Source organism: Felis catus, chromosome E2, assembly GCF_018350175.1.
Source record: "Felis catus isolate Fca126 chromosome E2, F.catus_Fca126_mat1.0, whole genome shotgun sequence".
NCBI classification, from domain to species: Eukaryota; Metazoa; Chordata; class Mammalia; order Carnivora; family Felidae; genus Felis; species Felis catus.
This window is the reverse complement of record NC_058382.1, coordinates 41,845,511-41,865,533: the sequence shown is the minus strand read 5'-3', so window position 1 is coordinate 41,865,533 and position 20,023 is coordinate 41,845,511. Positions and strand designations below refer to the sequence as shown.

The 20,023-nt window shown below is 48.2% G+C and overlaps 1 long non-coding RNA gene across 1 annotated transcript in view; it reads left to right on the top strand.

Moving 5' to 3' along the window:
- The window catches only part of LOC109494907, an 801,993-nt gene that overhangs the window by 307,283 nt on the left and 474,687 nt on the right, over positions 1 to 20,023 (top strand). The gene's annotated exons all lie outside the window — the stretch shown is intronic.

The window sequence follows — 20,023 nt, the reverse complement described above, 5'->3', positions numbered from 1 at the left end:
GAATGATCTCTAAAGACTCACTGGGTCATGAGAGAGACGTGTCTTTTCCTTTCTGTATCCCCAGAACCTAGCACAGGGTGGGCGCCTACCACCCAGTGGCTTTCCTTCACTGTATGCAAATGAGTCTGCTTCTTCCCCAATATCTCTTTTTGCTGGGACCCTCCAAGAACCGAATTCTGGGGCATTTCTCAGAATCCTTAAGTCCTGGGCCAAGCCCTGGGTTGGGAAAGGCATGTTTATGATGCAGACCAGGTCGGGGAGATTTGTCTCCACAGGAGCAGTAGCTTGGGAACGGCTGACTATGTTGGATGGCCTGGTGAGAGCATTTCCAGCCTGGCTCTGCTTTCTGGGGTGGGTGGAGGGAGGGGTGCCCAGAGAGCTGGATGAGCGAGGTGAGCCCCCGCGGAGACTAGCAGCTGGAGCCCGAGGGCCTCTGCCTGGGTTGGGGCCCAGGGCCCCCGGGGAGGTTCTGTGTGCCTAGTATGCCAGCCTCCTGTGGGTTGCAGTCTCCAGTGCTGAAGGAGACCAGGTGGTGGCGTCAGTTGGAGGCGAAGGGGTCGGGGAGCCTGGAAGAAGGGCCACTCTGTTGTCTCAGCTCCGCTTTGTCTTCAGGCTAAGGAGGGCTAATAAGGAATTTTGCCATCAGAGAGAATAAATAGTAGATTCACAGTGCGGGCATCTGAGGCCGAATCCCGGTCCTGTCACCCATCACGTGTGTGTCCTTGGATGAGCTGATTAGCTGCTTTGAGCCTCAGTCTTGCCGTCTGTAAGATGGACCTGACAGTATAACCTACCTGACAAGGTTGTGTCTGAAAAGTAACCACACACGTTATTGAAGTCGTGGTCATTTTTGGTGGAGCCATTCCTTTGTGAAAAGTTATATCTTAAATTCATAGTTCCCAAGCTGGGCATGTGGAGCCCTGGACTCTCTGAGTGCCTGCCCCGCCTGGGGTCGGGATGTGGGATGGGGAGGGCTTCAGTGAGAGGCTGAGCTCAGTCTTCTGATTTCAGCCAGTGGAGCTCTGCTCACAGGGGTTTTCTCATCGGGGTTCCATATCATGTTTTAAAACACTTTATTTTAACGTTTATTTTTGAGAGAGAGAGAGAGAGGGAGAGAGAGAGCGAGCGAGCAGGGGAGGGGCAGAGAGAGAGGGAGACACAGAATGGGGAGAAGCAGGCTCCAGGCTCTGAGCTGTCAGCACAGAGCCTGACGTGGAGCTCAAACCCACAAACCACGAGATCATGACCTAAGCGGAAGTCAGACGCTTAACCGCCTGAGCCACCCAGGCGTCCCGAGGGTTCCATACCATATTTAACCTGACAAAAGGGGTTGCTGCTCTAGAGCATATCAGTAGCTGGTGGCAAAGCGGAAGGAATGCGAGCGCTGTGGAGCCAGGTCAGGCGCTTCCCCAGCAACTCCACCGTGCAGGGTCGTGGTGAGGATCAGGGATGCCTGTCGTGTCTCGGGACCCACGCATGGTGGGTGCTTTCCTGTGTGAGCCCACGATATGCACAGGGACCCTGGGAGGTGGATGAGGTGTCTGGAGCTCAGCCAGGGTCCCACGGATAGGAAGTGAGGGGATCTGGGATCAAGGGTGGGAAATTCCCGTCCCTGGGATGCATGTCACCGAGCAGCCCTGCGTGCCCTACCTGACCTTATGCCCACGATGTCTTTCCCTTTAGTTGACAAGGCCATGCTGCACCATGTTGGTTTTGGGAAGGGGTCTTCCCTGCTCTGGTGCTTCCAGTCTCCTCCCGCACACTCCACCTCTTGCTTCCGTTCTCTCTGATCAGTCTTCTTCCTGATTCACCTGTGACCTCCCAGGAGACTCCCAGTCTTAGAATTGCCTTAGAATTGCCGAGGGGGAAGATGTCTGCTTGATAAAATGCTAGGGTTTCCATTAGCTTTGAGCTTGAGTCTTGTGTATTGTCTTTGGTGGGTTTTCTCGCCTCCATGCAAATCTCCTCGGGACCCTGGTCATGTGCTCCTGTTCGTGTCTGCGTCCCACTCAGGGCATAGGATGCTGCTGCTTTGGTGACCTGCCCACACCAGCACGGGGGCCTGGCCTGTGTCCTCAAGGCTGCTGCGTGTTCAGTCACCACATTAATCTTTCTAACTTAGCCGACTCATTTTGTGGCATACACGTGACTAATTTTATCTAGAAAATTCTCACATTGTCAGTTTTTGTATGTTTAGAAGAAGATGACGTTTCCCCCCCCTCCTCCCCGTGGTGCCTTCCCTGACGTGGTGCCTGTCGTCCTGCATACGGGTGGCGGTGACATGGAAGGGAAATAAGTGCAAACGGAGGGAGGGACGTGTGAGCGCAGCATTTGGAACTTCACCAAAATACAAGCAACAGTGCCTCACTTTATCAGAGCTGGAAAAAGGGGAGGGAAATCTTTACACATAGTAGGAACTCAATGGCCACGGGAAAGGGAGAAAGGAAAACACCCACGCTCTTGGCTCTTCTCCGGGACACACGTGCCCAGAGTCTGTTCCCGAGTTCCTGACCTGGGGGTAACGGATTTTTGGTGGTCTGTGAGTTTTATGGTCTGTGACTGGGTCTTTCCCCAGCGTGTTCCGAAATGGAGCGAAAGACCGTATTCAGAGTTAGAAACCCTGAATTTCAGTCCTGGACCATCGAGAGGTTTTTCTAACCTCGGATGGGTCAATTAAGCCCACCGAGACTTGGATGATCTATCTGAAGAAGGGATTAGACAGTAGTAGACTTTCTGAACTTGGACATTTCCTATGAGACCAAACAGAAGTGGTGAGAAGGTCCACTGCCTGCCTCTCAGGGGCCTTACGGGCTTACCAGGTATGGTGAGCGAGACCACATCCTAAAGTCATGAAGAAGTCCGTGCACACCTGTGTATCTTCACGGCGGTTCTGTGTGTGATGCGCTATGGCCCCTCCAGCTGGCTGGCCAGTGATGGGGTTGCCGCCGCTTCCTGGGACTTGGACTCTGGCTGGACAGAGGGTGACCTCATTTCCCCACTGATGGGCACCGTCCAGGGCAAGTCCATCCCGGGAGATCTGTTTTAGGCCATCCGATCATGTGCTGAGTAAATCTGGCCTCGGCCGCTGGCTCTCTTTGCCTGGCTGGGCCTGAGCAAGGCTACTTCTAAATTCTGCTTCCTCAGGTTTTATCCCATAAGCATATCTTGATCCAAAAGAGAGAAAGGAACCCTCTCTCTTGCTTCCACCCGATGCCTTTGTCCCAGGTTCCTGCCCCCAACCCCAGGAGGGTTCTCTAGCTCCTCTCTAACTTCCAGGCAGCCGAGCTAAAACAAATACTGGATTTTTTTTCTTTTTAATAACCAGAAGGAAGAAATCTCATACGAAGGGAGTGATAGTTGTCAAAATCCATGCCAAGGGTCAAAATGTGGCCGAGCGTTTTGTTCACAGAACTGTATAATTTGTAGATTTTTTTTGTGTGTTTGGGGTGGAAGCTGGACCATCCACACACAAACAGTTCATCTAAATGAGCCATTCCAGGAAAATGAGACCCGTTAAGCTTTCTCCTTTAATATCCGAAATGGAAAAAAACAATTCTTCCAGCAACCACAAGAATGTTTTATTGCAACAGGGCTACGGCTTCCGATGATCACGTGCTGACACGGAGGCTTAGCATGAGAACCTCTGTAACGGCCAGGAGGGCCTGCCATCCTGGGCAGGAAGGAAGGTGTCCCTGTCAGGGTCGGATCTCTAAGCCAGACTGCTCAGCAGTCCAGAGTAGAAGCTGTGTTCAAACGCAGCTGCAGTGGAGAATTCTGTCTGAGAAGTGGTGAGCACTGAGCAGAGGCCCCAGGTGTCAGGTTTCTGTCCTTGTTCTGGCTAGGTGGAATAGGTAAACTGAGGCTCGGGTTATGTGCGTGACTTCCCCCATTTCCTCCGGCTGCTCAGCGGTGGGGCCTTGTGCTCAGACACTCTGCCTGCTGTCTGCAAGTGCAGGGCCCCCTAAGGGACCTCGGAGAAGTCAGCTAATGTCTGCTGCTCCTTGCTTCCTGGATGTTTCATCAAGACGAGACCTGCTGGGCCCTTTGAGGACTCAAGGAGACCCCCACTTGGAGTTCAGCCGGGCCTGCACTCCCCAGCCATCCTGGGGACTGCCTTCAGCTCCCCCAGCCCACCTGAGGCCTCTGGGCTGGACACTTTCTTCTTCTGTTTACAGACACGGACAATTTCCCATGCAACTGAGCAACTTAGCTGTGAAAATTTGATAAGACTACTCAGTTGTCGGCTTTTACATGTCTGCTCGATAGAGCTGGGTTTCTGGAAGGTGAGCTGAAGTGTGAGCAGAGCCACTTGATCAGAGAGCTAGAAGAATGGAGCTAGATTAGAGAGCTCCAGCAGAGGCCCCCGGACCTACTTCTCTGCAACCCCCTTTCAGATGGCGCCCTCTCTCAAACTTTGCCAGGACCGTCCTCTGGATGGTAACAGAGACGCAGGTCCCCAATGCTTGACGTGCAGTGGGGTAGTTGGCTTTGCTTGGGGACAGCTCCCGACTCTTTCCAAGGAGCTTGTTTTCAGGGCAGAAGTGGGTGGGTTTGTGGCCGGCTCTGTGGTCACAGCCCAAGGGCTTGGTACCAAACATCCTCTTCATTGGCAGAGGAGGATGGGGGCTGGTCCTCAGGAGAGCATTTGCAGGGCTTTGTGAGTTACTCATGACTCTTCAGTGGATTTCTGTCTCTTCCTGTGTCTTTGTGGTAATTTTATTGCAATTGGTGTGACGCTGCATCCCAGAGCAGCCATGCTGATTTTAGACCGGGCGTGCTCATTGTATTGGATCGAATCCCCATGGTAACTCTGTGAGAGAGGAAATAGAATCTTTATTCCTATTTCACGGATGTAGATCTGGGACTCAGAGAGGTCAAGCAACTTTCCTGAAGCAGCACAGTTAGAAGCCTCAAGGTTCAGATAGATTGTAGTGGATGGGGCTTGCCCAGAGCCCCTCAGATCCCCCTTACCGGTGGGGGGGGGTGGGATTTGCATGTCTGGTACCCAGCTCCACGTGTTGTGTCTCTAACTGTTGTATCAGTGACTGTCCCAGGAGGTCTTCCCCTGGACTACAGGGGCCTGGAAATCCCACTGCCTCCTGGGCAGCCTGCAGTCGATGGGCAACCAGGGCTGGAGTCTGAAGGGCCAGCTCCCTGCCTGGAGGCAGGACAGACCCTGAGGTGTGATTTGTGCTCCAGAGAACCCTGAACTCATACCTTTGCTTGGCTTCTTCCCTTTCTCTGTTCTTCTTTCTCCTCTGGCTCAGCCGTTTCTTTTCCTTTTCCCTTAATAAATCTCTTGCACATAAATTCCCATCTCCGGGTCTGCTTGTGGGCACCCTGACCTAAGATATGGAGGTGTGTTTGACCCCTGCCTGCCCTTTTCTGGAGCCCGAGAGCCTCGTCCCTCATCTCACGCGACTAGCTCAGCTCCCTGCGTGGACTGCCGGCGTGTGAAACGTCCGCTTGGGATTTCTGCATGGCCCCAGATTCACAGCACAGTAGAACATGTGCCAGAAAGATCTCCTAGGGGTGGGTTCCTTAGCCTCTGCAGGGCACAGTTTCATTGTCTGTAAAATGGGAGCGATAATCATGTTGACAGTAAAGGACTGGTTGGGCAGCCAGTGAATTTGCATATGCAGATCAGCACTGGGCACATGGTGAGCGCCATCAGCGTTAGTGATTATTATTGGCATTCAGATATTTATCATCTCATCAGACCTCGGGTTCCTAGTTGGGGTTCAGACACGAGGTCACGGTGTTGGGCGTCCTTGGAACCGAGCTGGGTGTTCAGTGAACATCTTCAACTTTTTTGGTAGGGCGTGTGAAAAAGTCTGCTGTTGGAAAGACCACTTGCCTGACCCTGGCGGAAGACGACGTTAGGATTCTGCCGTCCTGTGTCCTGTCAACGGTTCCCTTCTCCCTCAGTCTCCCTTTCATTTGAGAGACAAGTTTGCCAAGCATTTCACAGACACCCTGGGGGGAAGGGAGAGGAGGGAAAGACAGGGGCCCAGTGTGGCAAACGGGAGGAGGAACAGGTCTGCAGCATTCCCCAGGGGCCCGCATTAAGGGCCTGATTAACTTAAAATATTTCCCAGCTTCTGAAGCTCTTGATTAAAGTCAATTGGGGGGAAAGAAGATAAGCTCTTACAAGGGCTAATTGAGGCTTACAAAACTTGAATATGCCTAAATCTCCAATTGTCGGGTCTGCGGTGGTGGTGGTGGGGGCGAACATTTAACATTCTGGTGGCGGTCCTTGGGGTCCCCTGACCCACATCCCCGGTCCCACGCTTCCTCTTTGCGGCTGCCTGGCTGCGCAGACTTTCATTCCATCCGTCTTCTCTTTTCTTCCCCTTGTGAGGGCTCAGATGATTTTCCCTTTTGAAGGCATAGAAATAGATGGCTTTGGATTCAGAACACAGCCTCTGTTGCCGGCTTCCACCCCCTCGTGCCTGGAAAAATCAAAGTGGGGCTTTAGTGATGCTGTCCCCTGGCATCCTCTTGATGTGTTAATGGGTCACGCTTGCTGCCCTGCCGTCCCTGCTGCCAGGGACACTATTATATGGGCAGATCTTTCTCCCTTTCCCCTCAGATCGGGGAGGGGGGGCACAGAGCCAGGCAGGGAGCAATTGGTTTTCCTTTCATGAACCCTGCTGAGCCAACTTTTGATCTTTGACAGGGAATTTCCTGCAAAGATGCATACAGGGTGGGGCTCTAATCCTGGCTGCCCAGCTTAGCACAGCGAGGGCTGGGGTGGGAGGTGCATTTTATTGCCACTGGATGCTGTATTAGTTTTCTGTGGCTTCACAGTGGCTTGAAATGACACCCATTTATTAGCTCATGGTCTGGAGGTTAAAAGTTTGGCCCAGTGTGGCTGGCTGTCTGCTCAGGGTTCTACAAGGCTTATTTCAAGGTGATGGCTGGGTGGAGCCCAGGATCTCTGGGGAGAAAGCTGCTGGCAAGTGCAAATAGGGTATTGGCAGAACTCGGTTCCTTGTGGGTGGGGATTGGGGTCCTGTTTCCATGCTGGCCATCACTCGAGGGCCCTCTCAGAACAACTTCAGGCTGTTGGCATTTCTTCTCACGTGCCCACCTCCTCCTTCGAACCAGCAAAAGGCACATCAAATCCCGCTTTGTGCTTTGAACCGATTTGACTTCTTCTTGTGTCACCAGCCAGAGAAAACTCCCTGCCTTTAAATGCTCAGCTATTTGGGTCAGGCTCACTTGGATAATCTCTGTTTTGTAAGGTCAATTGACTTGAGACTTTAATTACAGCTGCCAAATGCTTCACAGAAAGAAGTTTCTAGGTTAGTGTTTAAATAACTAAGGGAATGGGATTTTGGGGGGGCTGGGCTGGAGATCCTGCCTATGATTGTCATGTGGTTACGGCCAGAGGACCCCAGATAGTCATGAAGAGCCTCCCTCATCCCTGTAAGGTCCCCACGGGAGGGAGGAAGGCTCCCAGGGAAGCCTGGCGAATGGGAACAAAACTACCAGCTTCTTATTCTCAGCAGGGCCTCTGTGGTCACCCCCCAGGGAGACCTCTGGGGACCAGGTGATGTGGCTTTGAGATCATGGGCTACAGAATCTATCCTAAGCCTCGTAGCCACTGCCATCCCCTCTTTCTCTCTTCCGTGGGTTTTGTAGCACCAAGCAAGAGCTTTCAACAGCACACAGAGAAAATTGTGGCTATTTCTTTTTTTTTTTTTTAATTTTTTTTTTTTTAACATTTATTTATTTTTGAGACAGAGAGAGACAGAGCATGAACGGGGGAGGGGCAGAGAGAGAGGGAGACACAGAATCGGAAGCAGGCTCCAGGCTCCGAGCCATCAGCCCAGAGCCCGACGCGGGGCTCGAACTCACGGACCGCGAGATCGTGACCTGGCTGAAGTCGGACGCTTAACCGACTGAGCCACCCAGGTGCCCCAAATTGTGGCTATTTCTAATAAAACTCAGTGTCAAAAGATAGTATTTTATATTTATTACATTTACCTATTAAATGAATACTTGGTGACTTCTCATCCCAAGTGGATCTTGCAAGCAATTCTCGCTCGTGTCTTCCAAGGTCCTTCAGAAATATGTCTGAGGTAGTAGAGGGAGCAAAGTGGTGTATCCGGACCGGGAGCCCCAACTGTCTGAGGCATCTGGGGGTGGTCCCCACAGGGGCAGCGTGCAGCTTGCTGTGGGAGGCCCAAGTGTGTCCTGCCTTTCTAATCTGAATATATTCATCAGTTTAAAGGAAGGGAGGTAGATCTGGGGTGTCTCCTCTGCAGGATTCTTGAGGCAGAGGGCCAGGGTCCCAGCGACCCCAAGAACTGGACATCCAACTCACTACACAGGGCTTCTGCATTTGAGGCCTCAGAGCACCTTTCTGCTCACTCCGTTCTCTCGGCCATGCCCCCAGCACTTCCCCCGGCTGCTGTCTGGGGCCTGATGGAGGGGCTCCTGTCCTGGTAAACGCGGCCCCCAATCACAGATCACAGTGTAGTAGGAGGCGGGGGATCCAGCAGAGGCCTGGAGTAGCGCATTTCGGGAACTGTAGTTTTCACCGAGCTCCTGTGGTTCGGGGAGGTGAGCAGTCAGGATACAGGCGTTCCTTCTCAGCTCTTCCATTTCGGCCCAGGTAGCGTGCCCTCAGCATGGAATTAATTCTCGTGTGAGCATATCAGCCAACATGTACGGGCTTCTTGCTCTTCATCTGAGGCTGCTGCTTATTCTGGTTCAGCAGTAGAGCATTTTAAAAAAGGGAGAACAACAAGGGGATTCTTACCTTGGGGTGGTGGGAATGCATTATGAAACTAGCGATTGAGGAGTTGGGCCCTGGTGTAAGAATCCGCTGGCAGATCAGTGCAGTAGAATAGATAGTCCTATGTAAACCAGAACCGGGTACAGACCGAGGCCATAGAATGAAGACGATAAGAGCACACAGTTCAACACATTCAATTGGCTATTTGGAAGGAAAATCAAGTTAGATAGCTCCTCGTCTTTTACCAAGTCCCCCAAATATTAAAGAAATTCAACCCTCCCCCCATTCAATATATTCTATACAATTAAAAAGCCAACGACAAACTAAGTAAACTTACCATACCTTTGGCAGACAAAATCTTTTATTATAAAAAAATGTCTTCCATGTCAGAGGAAAAGCTGGCAAAGGATGTGACCCCACAGGTCAAGTCAGAGAAACCATCTTTAAGAAATAACCAGGAGAGGGGCGCCTGGGACACTTAGTTTAAGTGTCCGACTTTGGCACAGGTTCATGATCTTGTGGCTCATGAGTTCGAACCCCGCGTCGGGCTCTGTGCTGACAGCTCGGACCCTGGAGCCTGCTTCGGATTCTGTGTCTCCCCCTCTCTGTGCCCCTCCCCCGCTCACACTCTGTTTCTCTCTCAAAAATAAACATTAAAAAAGAAAAGAAACAACGAGAACAAATACCTCTTTAAAAGTGTGTTTGTTCATTGTAGTGTGTTTGTTCATTTAGAAGAAAATGTTACCACTTAGAAGAAAATGTTACCAAAAAAAAAAAAAAAAAAAAAAAGAAAGAAAGAAAAAAAGAAAAATTCCTGAAATGTTTAACATTTGAAGACTGGTTGAATGAATTGTAGTACGTTTATGTGATATAATGTTGGCGGTTATCATTGTACTTTAGAGAATTCCTACTATCATGGGATGACATGTGAAGCTTCGTTTGTAAACAATGTAACACTAAATATGCTGCAGAGTAATGGCCAGCACACGTGTCAACGTGTGCCCGGCACACACAACAGACTGTTACAGTGGATTCTGTGTGAGATGCAATTATATGGGATTTTTATTTGCCTCTGTATTTTCTTTCGTGTTTCTGTTTTCCAAATTTCTTTAATGAGTTTTTTGGCAAGCAAATTATAGAAGTTATTTTAATTAATCAGTAGCTGTTAAATTGGTATATAAAAAGCTGAAAACACTATGGGAACAAGTAGATATACATTATGTTTATTAGAAAATTGCAATATTGGAAAGATGTAACTTCTCTTTAATATAATTAATAAGTTAATCCACAAACCTAATGAATCTCAATTAAGACACTAAGAGGGTTGCGTTTTCACAATTTGACAAAAGGATTCAAAAGTCACCTAGGAAAAAAGAAGTGTGCAAAAATAGGGAAATTCTGTTGAAAAATACAGGGAGTATTCAATAAAAAGTAATACAGGGAGACTGATACCAGCAGATCTTAAAATGTATCATGAAGCTACAAAATTCAAAATGTTTGGTTTCAGGAAACAAATGAACAGAATGAAGTGCCCTCCACCCCAAATACCCAAGGGAGTTTTAGTATATGTTAAAAGAAGCATTTTAATTTAAATTTTAGGGAAGGGAGAGTGGATCATTTAATAAATGAGACAACTGGTCATTTTGAAAAAAAAAAAAGTTACAAAGCGATGTTCCTGTTTCTTTGTTTCCTTCACTAAAAAAGCTTCTAGATGGATCAGAGGGTAGTCTTTCAGACACTGAAGTGAGATGGTGCCGCTCCCTGGTTTAGAGCCTGACAGTGGCTGCCCTTCTCAGGAAGAGCGCCCCATGCTGTACCGCGGATGCCCTGCAGGGGGGGCCCGCCCACTTCTAGGACGCGCCCCACCGGCAAGGCCCTGCCCACTTCTCTCAGGAGGCCCTGATCGAATCTCCGAATCTCCGAATCTCCGTGCTGGGGGCTCAGAAGCTCCTTCCTGCTCAGAGACCGCACCTGCTGTCCTCCTGCCTGCACACTCTTCTCCGGCTTCCATCTTTCTCACGAGACACCCCTCCCCCCACCTCCATCCTCTTTACATAATCCTGCTTTTTTTTTCCTGCTTAGCTCTTGCCATCTTCTAACATCATTTATTCATCTGAGTTTTGGGATGGGCCCATCAGTCCCACACTGGGATTTGAGCTCTTGGAAGAGTTGCTGTCTTGTCGTCTTGTTCTCTTCTTGTTCACTGTACCTACAGACAGGGCCCGGAACAGAGGAGGTCCTGGATATATATGAGTCTCAATGAACGACTTTAACCTTGAAAATGAAACAATGGTTAAGGACCTTTCCAAGCTGCCCAGAAAAATGAAAACCTGTTCAAGAAGGGAATGATAAATCGGAGTACACATTAATTCATGCATTAAATAAATATCTGCTGAGGGCCCACAGTGTTTCAGGCACTGATGGAGACGCTGGGCATGCAATGGTGAATAAGACAGACAAGGTCCTGCCTTCATGGAGCTTGTATTCTGGATGGGGAGAACAGACGGAAGCTGATAAATACGTACCGATACATTGTGCTAGATACGACCACAGAGGCAGACAAGAAGCTGAGATCTAGAATAGCAGAGGAAGGGCCCCCCTTCAGTCAGGGGTCACAGAAGTCTTTCTGAGCATGTGACATTTAAACTGTGGCCTTGGAGAATGGGAATGACTTCCTCAGCTAGCTAGCTGGAGACAGGAGGAAAGAACATCCCAGACGGCAAGAAAGCTTATGGGAAGGAGCTCAGGTGTGCTTGGAGTGAGGGGGAGGGTGTGGTGTGAGGCAGGAGCAGCAGGCAGCTTCCAGATGGGCAATGGTGCCTTAGGTCACCACAAACTGTGGATGTGTTCTAAGGACGATGGAAAACACCAAGAGGGTTTCAAGCAAGGAAGCGACGTGCTCACTTCAGTTTTTTAAAAGGTCACAGCTGCGGCAAGAGTAGAAATGGGAGGATCAGTTAGAAGGTTATTTTATAGATTAAAAAAAATCCATAGCAAAACACAACCAAGGAATAAAATGAAAAGTGAATCAGAACAACAACAAAAAAAGTTTGCGGCATTCCACCCAAGATGGCTTTTCTGAATTTATAATAGGGTTGTGAGATTGATATGGAATTTTAAAAAGTTTAAAATATGGGTAGGGGCTCTAAACAGACAGTTAATGAGGGAACTTCTGGTTCATCTCAGTCTCTATCTCTATCCAGCAAGTGTGCACGATCTCATCTTCTTCTTCGTTTTAAGGTTTATTAATTTATTTTGAGAGAGAGACAGAGACAGAGAACGAGAGGGGTGGAGGTGGGGGAGACAGAGGATCTGAAGCCGGCTCTGTGCTGACAGCAGAGAGCCCGATGTGGGGTTCGAATCCATGAACCGCGAGATCATGACCTGAGCCACTTAACCCACTGAGCCACCTGGGCGTCCTTCCCCCCATCTTCTTCTAAAGAAAACAATCACGCAATAAATTGCCAATGAGCATGTGAGAAGACATCAACCATCAGTCATAATAAATGAGATACAAGTCAAAATAGTAACAAGATCCCATTTTTCCCTTTTCTGATTGGCAAATACTAAAAAAGTTTTCTCTTTTCCAGGGTTGACTAGAGCCTGGGACAAAGGGCCACTGGGATATAAGTGAATGAGAGGAAGGCATGTGGGGGGCTCCCAGGGGGACCTCCAGCCACATCGTTAAAGCCTTCCGATGCACGTGGCATCTGATCCAGCAATTTTAGGTCGATGCACGTGGCATCTGATCCAGCAATTTCAGGTCTAAGAGCACGTCCTGGGGCGGTTTTCCCGGCCATGCTGTTAACGGCTTGAATGAGGTACTCCGGGCCATTCTGTTGTAACAGGAGAGAATCCCCAACAGGACCACAAATGACCATCAACAGAGGTCTGGTTAAATAATTTCTGGTGTATCCGTTAATGGAACTCTTTCCACCTAAAAAAAGAATGAATTGAATCTACACATACTGCTGCGTGACCCTGTCTGAGGTGTATGTTACATGAAGATAAAAAAGCAAGGTGCGGGACAGTGGAAAACACACATACACACACACCTCCCCCCCCCCCCCCCCCCCCACTTACATGCAGAAATAGACATCTGCAAGGGTCTGTAAGAAACTGTTATATTAACAGAGGTTGCTTTGGGGGATCTTTTAGTTTTCATTTTATACTCTCTGTGGTGTTTGAATTTTTAAAATATACTTTATTAAGTAGAACAAAAGTTTGTTAAATGTTACTAAATTTAACAAAAATGTTACAAACAGGAAACAAGTTAGCTGTCACCGGTCCAGGCACAATAAACAAGGATATCCCGGAATAATGAATAGTAAACATGATTAATCACCCTGCATCTGTAGGACTGTGTACCGCTTACTAAGCTGACGTCTTCAGACAGGAGCTCATGTAATTGTCAGGGGGTGGTCGCAATGACCCAGTGTGGGGGGGAACTCAAGAGTGTAGGTCAGGTTCTCTGATTCCCTGTCCAGGGCTTTTCTGTACTCTGTTCTGATAGAGATGGAGGGCATCCATTGGAAAGGCGGTGTTCTGTTTCCCAACAATGCCAATATGGGCAAAAGTTATGGCTTGCTGATCTATCTCAGTGGACCCTAGCATCTGCAGTATGACCTTGGGCAAGTCGCTTCCAATCTGTGGATAATCTCTAATGCCTCACCAAGCTCTATATATCTTTGATTTATGCCAAATGCCTTGCTGAGGTAATTGAATTTTCAGGGTGGTATGTCATAACTCATTCCTAAAAGTTTGAAACATAAGTTCATGGACAACATTTAAAGACTTGGGGTCTTGAGCAACTCTGTAGATCACCTGTTCTACAACAAGCACATTTGTTGTACCCTTGGAATGGGTGTTCAGAGTGAGGTGCACGGGCATGAGCCCGGCTTTGCGGTTTCTAGCTCAGGCTGTGCACGCTAATGCGGGAGGTCTCCCACTTCCCAGCCCCCGAAGGCCACGTGATCCCCTGGCCTCCAGCACCCTCTTAGCACTGCTATCATGTACTGGGATTACTCCATCTTCTCTGTGCAGTGTTCCTCGGCATGTATCCTTTGAGCCCAGTGAGGAATCTGGAACATCGTGTGCACTTGACCAGTGCCCGTGGAACTTCCATGGCCAACTGGCTCGTCTTTTCCTGCTGTTGAAGACGTTTTTTTCTTTGAGTTGTAGCTTTTGGAGTTGAAGACTTCTGGAATTTTAGAAGCATAGGACTGTGTAATTCAGGGAAATGCTGAAGCCTTAGAAATTGAGTGGAGGCAGTGTGTGGGTTAGATACAGGAGCTGGAGAGACAGACTGCCTGGCTTTGAATCCTGTTTGTATCCTGGTTCTCTAGGTCAGTACGGCATGGGCTATCGGACCCACTCAGGGGCCAACAGTGTTCAGTGTGTTCCCTCCCCACTTCCAGTAACTGCATCTCTCGGCCCAACAGATTCCCCCCAGAGGTTGGGAAAGCTGCTGTGGGGTGTAGGGAAGGACGGAAGTGCCATGAGACGAATACTTCCCTTCCCCTGTCTGGCAGCCTTCGACCAACAACTCTTGGAATTAATGTTATGTTGAACCAATGACATTGCCATTTCTACAGGTCAAAAATGATTGAATGGTGTCAATTTCATACAGTTCAGTCGAATCTAGTCTCTCAGGTGGGCTCATTTGCCAGGGTCGGTCTGCCCACTTCCCAGAGTTTTCCTGTCGGATTGGTCCAGTCACCACTGTGGAGCCGGCTTAACCGCACACCCTTTATCGCCGCCGGCCCATTTCTTGTGTCACTTCCCCACTGTCTGACTAATATTTCCTAGGATCACCTCCCAAGCCAACTATGTGCCCTTCAACTTTTGTCTCAGGATCTGCCCCTGGGGCAACCGCAACCCGATCCACTCAGGGGTTCCCATTTTGTAGGACGGCCTCGTTGTCGTGGTCAAGTGAGATAATACGCATGAAGCACCGAGCACACAGCAAGTGCAAATCGATATCAGCCGTTACTGCTTTCAAGTCCAACGCACTCCTTTTAGAGACATGGTAACCGGAGCCCAGAGTGGAGAGGGGGCTTTCTCAGTGCCACTTCATGGCTTAGCGTGGGCTTCTCATTTTTGGCGAAGTCCGGGGAAGGTGATGCCAAAGGCAGGCAGAGCATGATCTGGCTCCTTCCTCACTTACCTCAAGTGGTTTCATGATAGAATGTGGTGGGAAAAATAGTCGGGACTTGCCTTTGTACACACATGCGGGAATGCACCCAGGTGTTCATGTGCTTGTGCACAGATCTTGACTATCCTATGGGGGCATTGCATACACAAGAGTGGGGGTACTGGCCAGAGAGAAGACTGGGCAGGGAGTCAGGGGTATGGGCCCTGATGCGACATTTCCTGCCAAGATTCTGTCCAGACTGGGCAGCTTTGTCCAAATGGCAGGATTCTTGGGTGGAATCCTCATCAAAATGTCAGCTCCAAACAGACCCAGGGATGAGACAGATGAGCATTTTGGACCGATCTCTGATTGAGCTGAACGTTGGATTCAAGTCTGTAATGGAAAGACATCTCATTGTTCAACAGTCTGGGGTTCTGGATCTAGATGTGAGGTTCTCCCGAGGGTCCAAACTGGTGCCTTCTGTCTCTACCCTCCCACCCAGTTATGGTGTAGGTGGGCCAGGTGGGAGAAAGGACATGGTGACAAATGGTGACCTCTTGAGAAAGTCCTCGTAAAGGAGTCTGCCTTGCTCTGTTGGACAGCATCTGGGACCAATGCCGAGAGACTTGGATTCTGGCCCTGGCTGTGCCACTAAGTTGATGGCAAATCCTAAATACACGAATCCAACTTTCTCCTCTGTCAGGTGGGAATTCTAATTCCTTAATAATTGCCCCTGAGACAGTCCTGCAACCATCTTTCAGGAAAGATGGCTCAGGAGGATAGGAACCAAATTTATCCTATCAGTCCCTCTCCCACCTCCTCCTCATTGCTAGGCAAGAGCCAGAGCCAGAATTCATATTCGAGGGAGTTTTACAAGCTTGGATCTGATCTGGGCCAGAAGAGGCAATGTTTCCCAAAGTTTGTTCTGGAGAGCAGTATTTTTTTGTGAGCTATTATTAAGTATTTAATCATTAAACGGGTTTTGTGGTGATTAGGTTAGCCTGCCAGTTAACAAAAGAAATGTTGACTCACTTTCAGCTCAATTAGATTGAAACGAATGTCGTTTATCACACGAAAGCCCAGTGCTAGGCACGTGCATGCAGAAGGGAGCGCTGCTCGGCCCAGAGGGGCTCAGCATTGGTTGCAGAGACAAACTGGCGAGCTCATTATTACCGTCCGTATGCTGAGGGTAAGAGCAAAGGTGGGTACAGGGCATGGGGCTGGCCTGGGGAAGAAGTGATTAAATCGGAATGGGAGTGGGGGCAGAAGGTCTCACCCATGTCAGTTGTTTTCAGGTTAGATAAATTTGCCTGGTGGCAAGATGACCCACAAGAGTCTTGTAGCAAGCACAGTACCATATATAAGACACAAAGACTTGGAGCAGCATGGGGCATTTGGGGAGTTCTGAGACATTTGACAAGTTTAAATGGATAGTTCCTGAGAGCAGAGGTATATCACCTGCTATGGCTCCACAGCCACATCCTCTCCATATATTATTATGAAAAATAGAAACTCAGTGTGTGGTTCCACTGACCCTTTGGAAACACCATAATCAAACCCAGACAGCTGCTCAGGTTGTCTGAATCACCAAGGAGAAGAAGCTACAGAAATGTGGCAGCTGGGAGACAGCCGGGCTGATAGAGGTGACAGGCACAGGAGACGCTGACAGCGATGGGAACCCTCCACCTTGGTTCTGTGATGCTGGCGGGGCTGGATTCACAAAGTGTCACCTCCGGAGTGGTGCCTCACAAACTTGAACGTGCATCCACATCACCAGAGGGATCTTGTTGAGGCCTGGGCTTTTGCATTTCTTCTTCTTTTTTTAATATTTATTTATGTTTGAGAGAGAGAGAGATAGAGCACAATCAGGGGAGGGGCAGAGAGAGAGGGAGACACAGAATCTGAAGCAGGCTCCAGGCTCTGAACTGTCAGCACAGAGCCCGACTTGGGGCTCGAACCCATGAACTGTGAGATCATGACCTGAGCCGAGGTCAGATGCTTAACCGACCGAGCCACTCAGGTGTCCTGCTTCTGCATTTCTAATAAGGTCCCAGGTACTGTCCGTGCTTTCGGTCCTCAGACCTCACTTTATGCAGCAAATTTCCAGGATAAGAGTTGGCAAACTATGGTCTGCTACTTATTTTCTAAGTAAAGTTTTTTTTTGGAACACAGCCATGCCCATTTGTTTATATATTGTCTCTGGTGCTCTCAAGGTAAAAGAGCGCAGTTGAGTAGTTGTGACAGAGACCACCATATGACCTGAAAAGCCTTAAAAATTTACTATCTGGTTCTTTACAGAAGAATTTTGCTTATGTCTGCTCTAGAGTGGTGGTTCTTGAACCTGACTATTAAACATTCCGATGGCCAAGAGACACCAAAATGATTACACAGTGATCTCTGAAGGTGGATTTAAGGCATCCATAATTTTTAAGATTTGCAGGTGATCCCAGCATGCAGCTAAGATTAAGAAGCACTGCTCGTGAGGCTGCCATGGCTGATTCACGTTATGCCTGCAATTCAGGAACATGTCACTAGAAAGCGCTAGTGAGGAGATGCACAAGAGGCAGAACAATTGGGGATGGCTCTCTGGAGAGCTCCCACTGGCTCTAGCTACAGAGATCTCCTAGCATAATTAGAACTTGCATTAAAACTGAGAAATCACTCTTAGTTGGTCAGCTCATGTAAACCACTTGCCCTATTCAGCTAAGGCAAACTTATGGGTGGGCTTTGTAGGCTTAAGAATTGAAAACAAGACTAACCGCTTTAGGCCTTTTACAAATGGCTCTTTAATGGAAATTGCTTTTTGACTGGACCTTATCTTTTCTAGTCTTGGCTGTTCTAATCTGAATTTTGCCCTTGGACTCTTTGTCAGGATTTCCCTTTCATGTGTGGTATACTCTGGCTCAGATTAAACCAATGTTAAATATGGGGTGCCTGGGTGGCTTAGATGGTTAAGCGTCCGGCTCTTGATTTTGGCTCAGGTCATGATCTCACGGTCTGTGAGTTCAAGCCCCGCATTGGGCTCCGTGCTGACAGTGCAGAGCCTGTTTGGGATTCTCTGTCTCTCACCTTTCTCTCTGTCCCTCACCTGCTTGTGCTCTCTCTCTCTCTCAAAATAAATAAATAAACTTAAAAAAAATTAAACCATTTGTAAGTACAACAAGCATCTGTGTGGCTTTCAACAGCTTATAAAGGACTTCCACATCTATTATAGCATTAGAGTCCTTACAAAACCCTGTATATGGAATTTATTTCCGTTTCATAGGTAAGAAAACTGAGGTTCACAGAGTGGAAGTGACATTTTCTAGAACTAGCTAGTGGTGGACGTGGGATTCTCACCCAAATCTTCTGTCCAGGACATGAACGATGGCAATGGGAACTTCCTCCCAATTTTAGGAAAAGCTTTTTTGCCAACATCACAAAGTTGTCTCTGCTGGCTCCCCATTCTGCCACGCTGCTGCTTGGCCTCTCCTGCCTACTTCCTGTGTCTCTTTCCAACTCCTTTCAAATGAATAAAAGATTTTACAGCTTCTTTATAAATACTCTGCAGGTTTCAGTCCAGCCTTTTTGTAGATTCAAACAAAATCCCTAAAGGGGCTTGGTTCCCTCTTCTTTTTCTTTCTGTTCGATATATTTGAGCCGTTTTAAACTTAACACATCAGAACAGTTTTTAAACGCAAGTACCCAGTAATTGACTCACACATGTGAGTTTGAGCATTGCCACTTGGGCTATCACTTGAGACCACTGCAGGTCACAGGGAAGACAAATAACCTCCAACTTGAATTCAATTTCATTTCCTCTGCCCCTGGTGCAACTTTTTTTTTTTTTTTTTTTACCCGTCAGCCTCACGCTCATTGGGAACAAAGAGAATTAGCCTCCTTGAATCTGACCTGGGTGGGCTGTAGCATTTGGGAGGTACTGAGAGATGGATGGTGGCCATTTTGGACTGGTCCTTTGCCCTGGGACATGGCCGTTGATTGGATTCCAGCAACCCAATTGGTTTTCTGTCTTAAAGCCCTTACCTTTCACTTTGGGGAATGAAGTGTCCAAACCACAAAGGCGACAGGACAGGAGAAGTCCAAATGCTTGTAGTTGAATTTGTGCTTCATCCCCTACCTCGTTCTATCAGGGAATCAATTTCTGATGTGCTCCTCTGAACAGGGAAAATGCTTAACAAAGCAATCTGTGATTAAATGTGCAATGGGAAATGTCAATTTTAGAATGGACAATAAATACAAGTGTAGAATATTCGATGTTTATCAACCTCTGGAGATTTACTGCACTCAAGTGGGTTGATCAACAGGGAGGATGGGGGTTCTGACAATGTGTCCTGAGTTTCCTGGGACAGAGTTAATTTTGTGTCATGTTAGTCTTTTTAATAAAGGTGGTTCACTAAATGTACAATGAAACTTGACTTTTTAAAATATGTTTTTGTCTTTATAGATTAATGTACCCCAAATCATGAAGAAACAAAATATTTGTTGGAGATGGGTTGGGGAAAAATTTGGGTAATTCCAGAGCTCTAAGAGAATGTGCTGAAACCAAGATCAGTCAATGGTCACATTAAATCAGGGGGCTTGGTAACACATCATGGATGCCATACTTGAACTGGCTTAGGCCAAAAATACTGTTTTTTGGAAGGTGTTTGTTGGAAGGCAAATTAAGATAGTTCATAGAATCAAGAACAAGATGAAGAATCAGACTACACAAAGCCAGGACAAGTCCATGGAGCCCAGGAATGGGCACTAGGTCTTCAGACACCCCAAGGACTATCCCTCTATATCTCATCTTTGTTTTTAGCCTAGTTCTCTCCCTGTAAATTCCCTCCATACCTGCAGGGTCACCTGTAGATTCCAGACGCATATCTCAACAGTTTCAGTAGTGAGAAGAAAAGGGGATCTTCTGTCAGCATCAGTTTACTTTTCCTGGGGACAGGACTCTGATTGGTCAGACTTGGATCACATGCTCAAGCTCCGGACCAATCACTGCCTAGAGAGGTAGGGTTGGGAAGACAACAGGTTCCACTCAGAACACAGAGCTAAGCTGTAGGCAGGGGAGTGGCTTCCAAAAGAAGTGTGACTAACACAGTTTTGGCCTTTGGCCTGGGTTGAGAGGCAGCCTCTCCCAGTTTCTGTTTCTACAT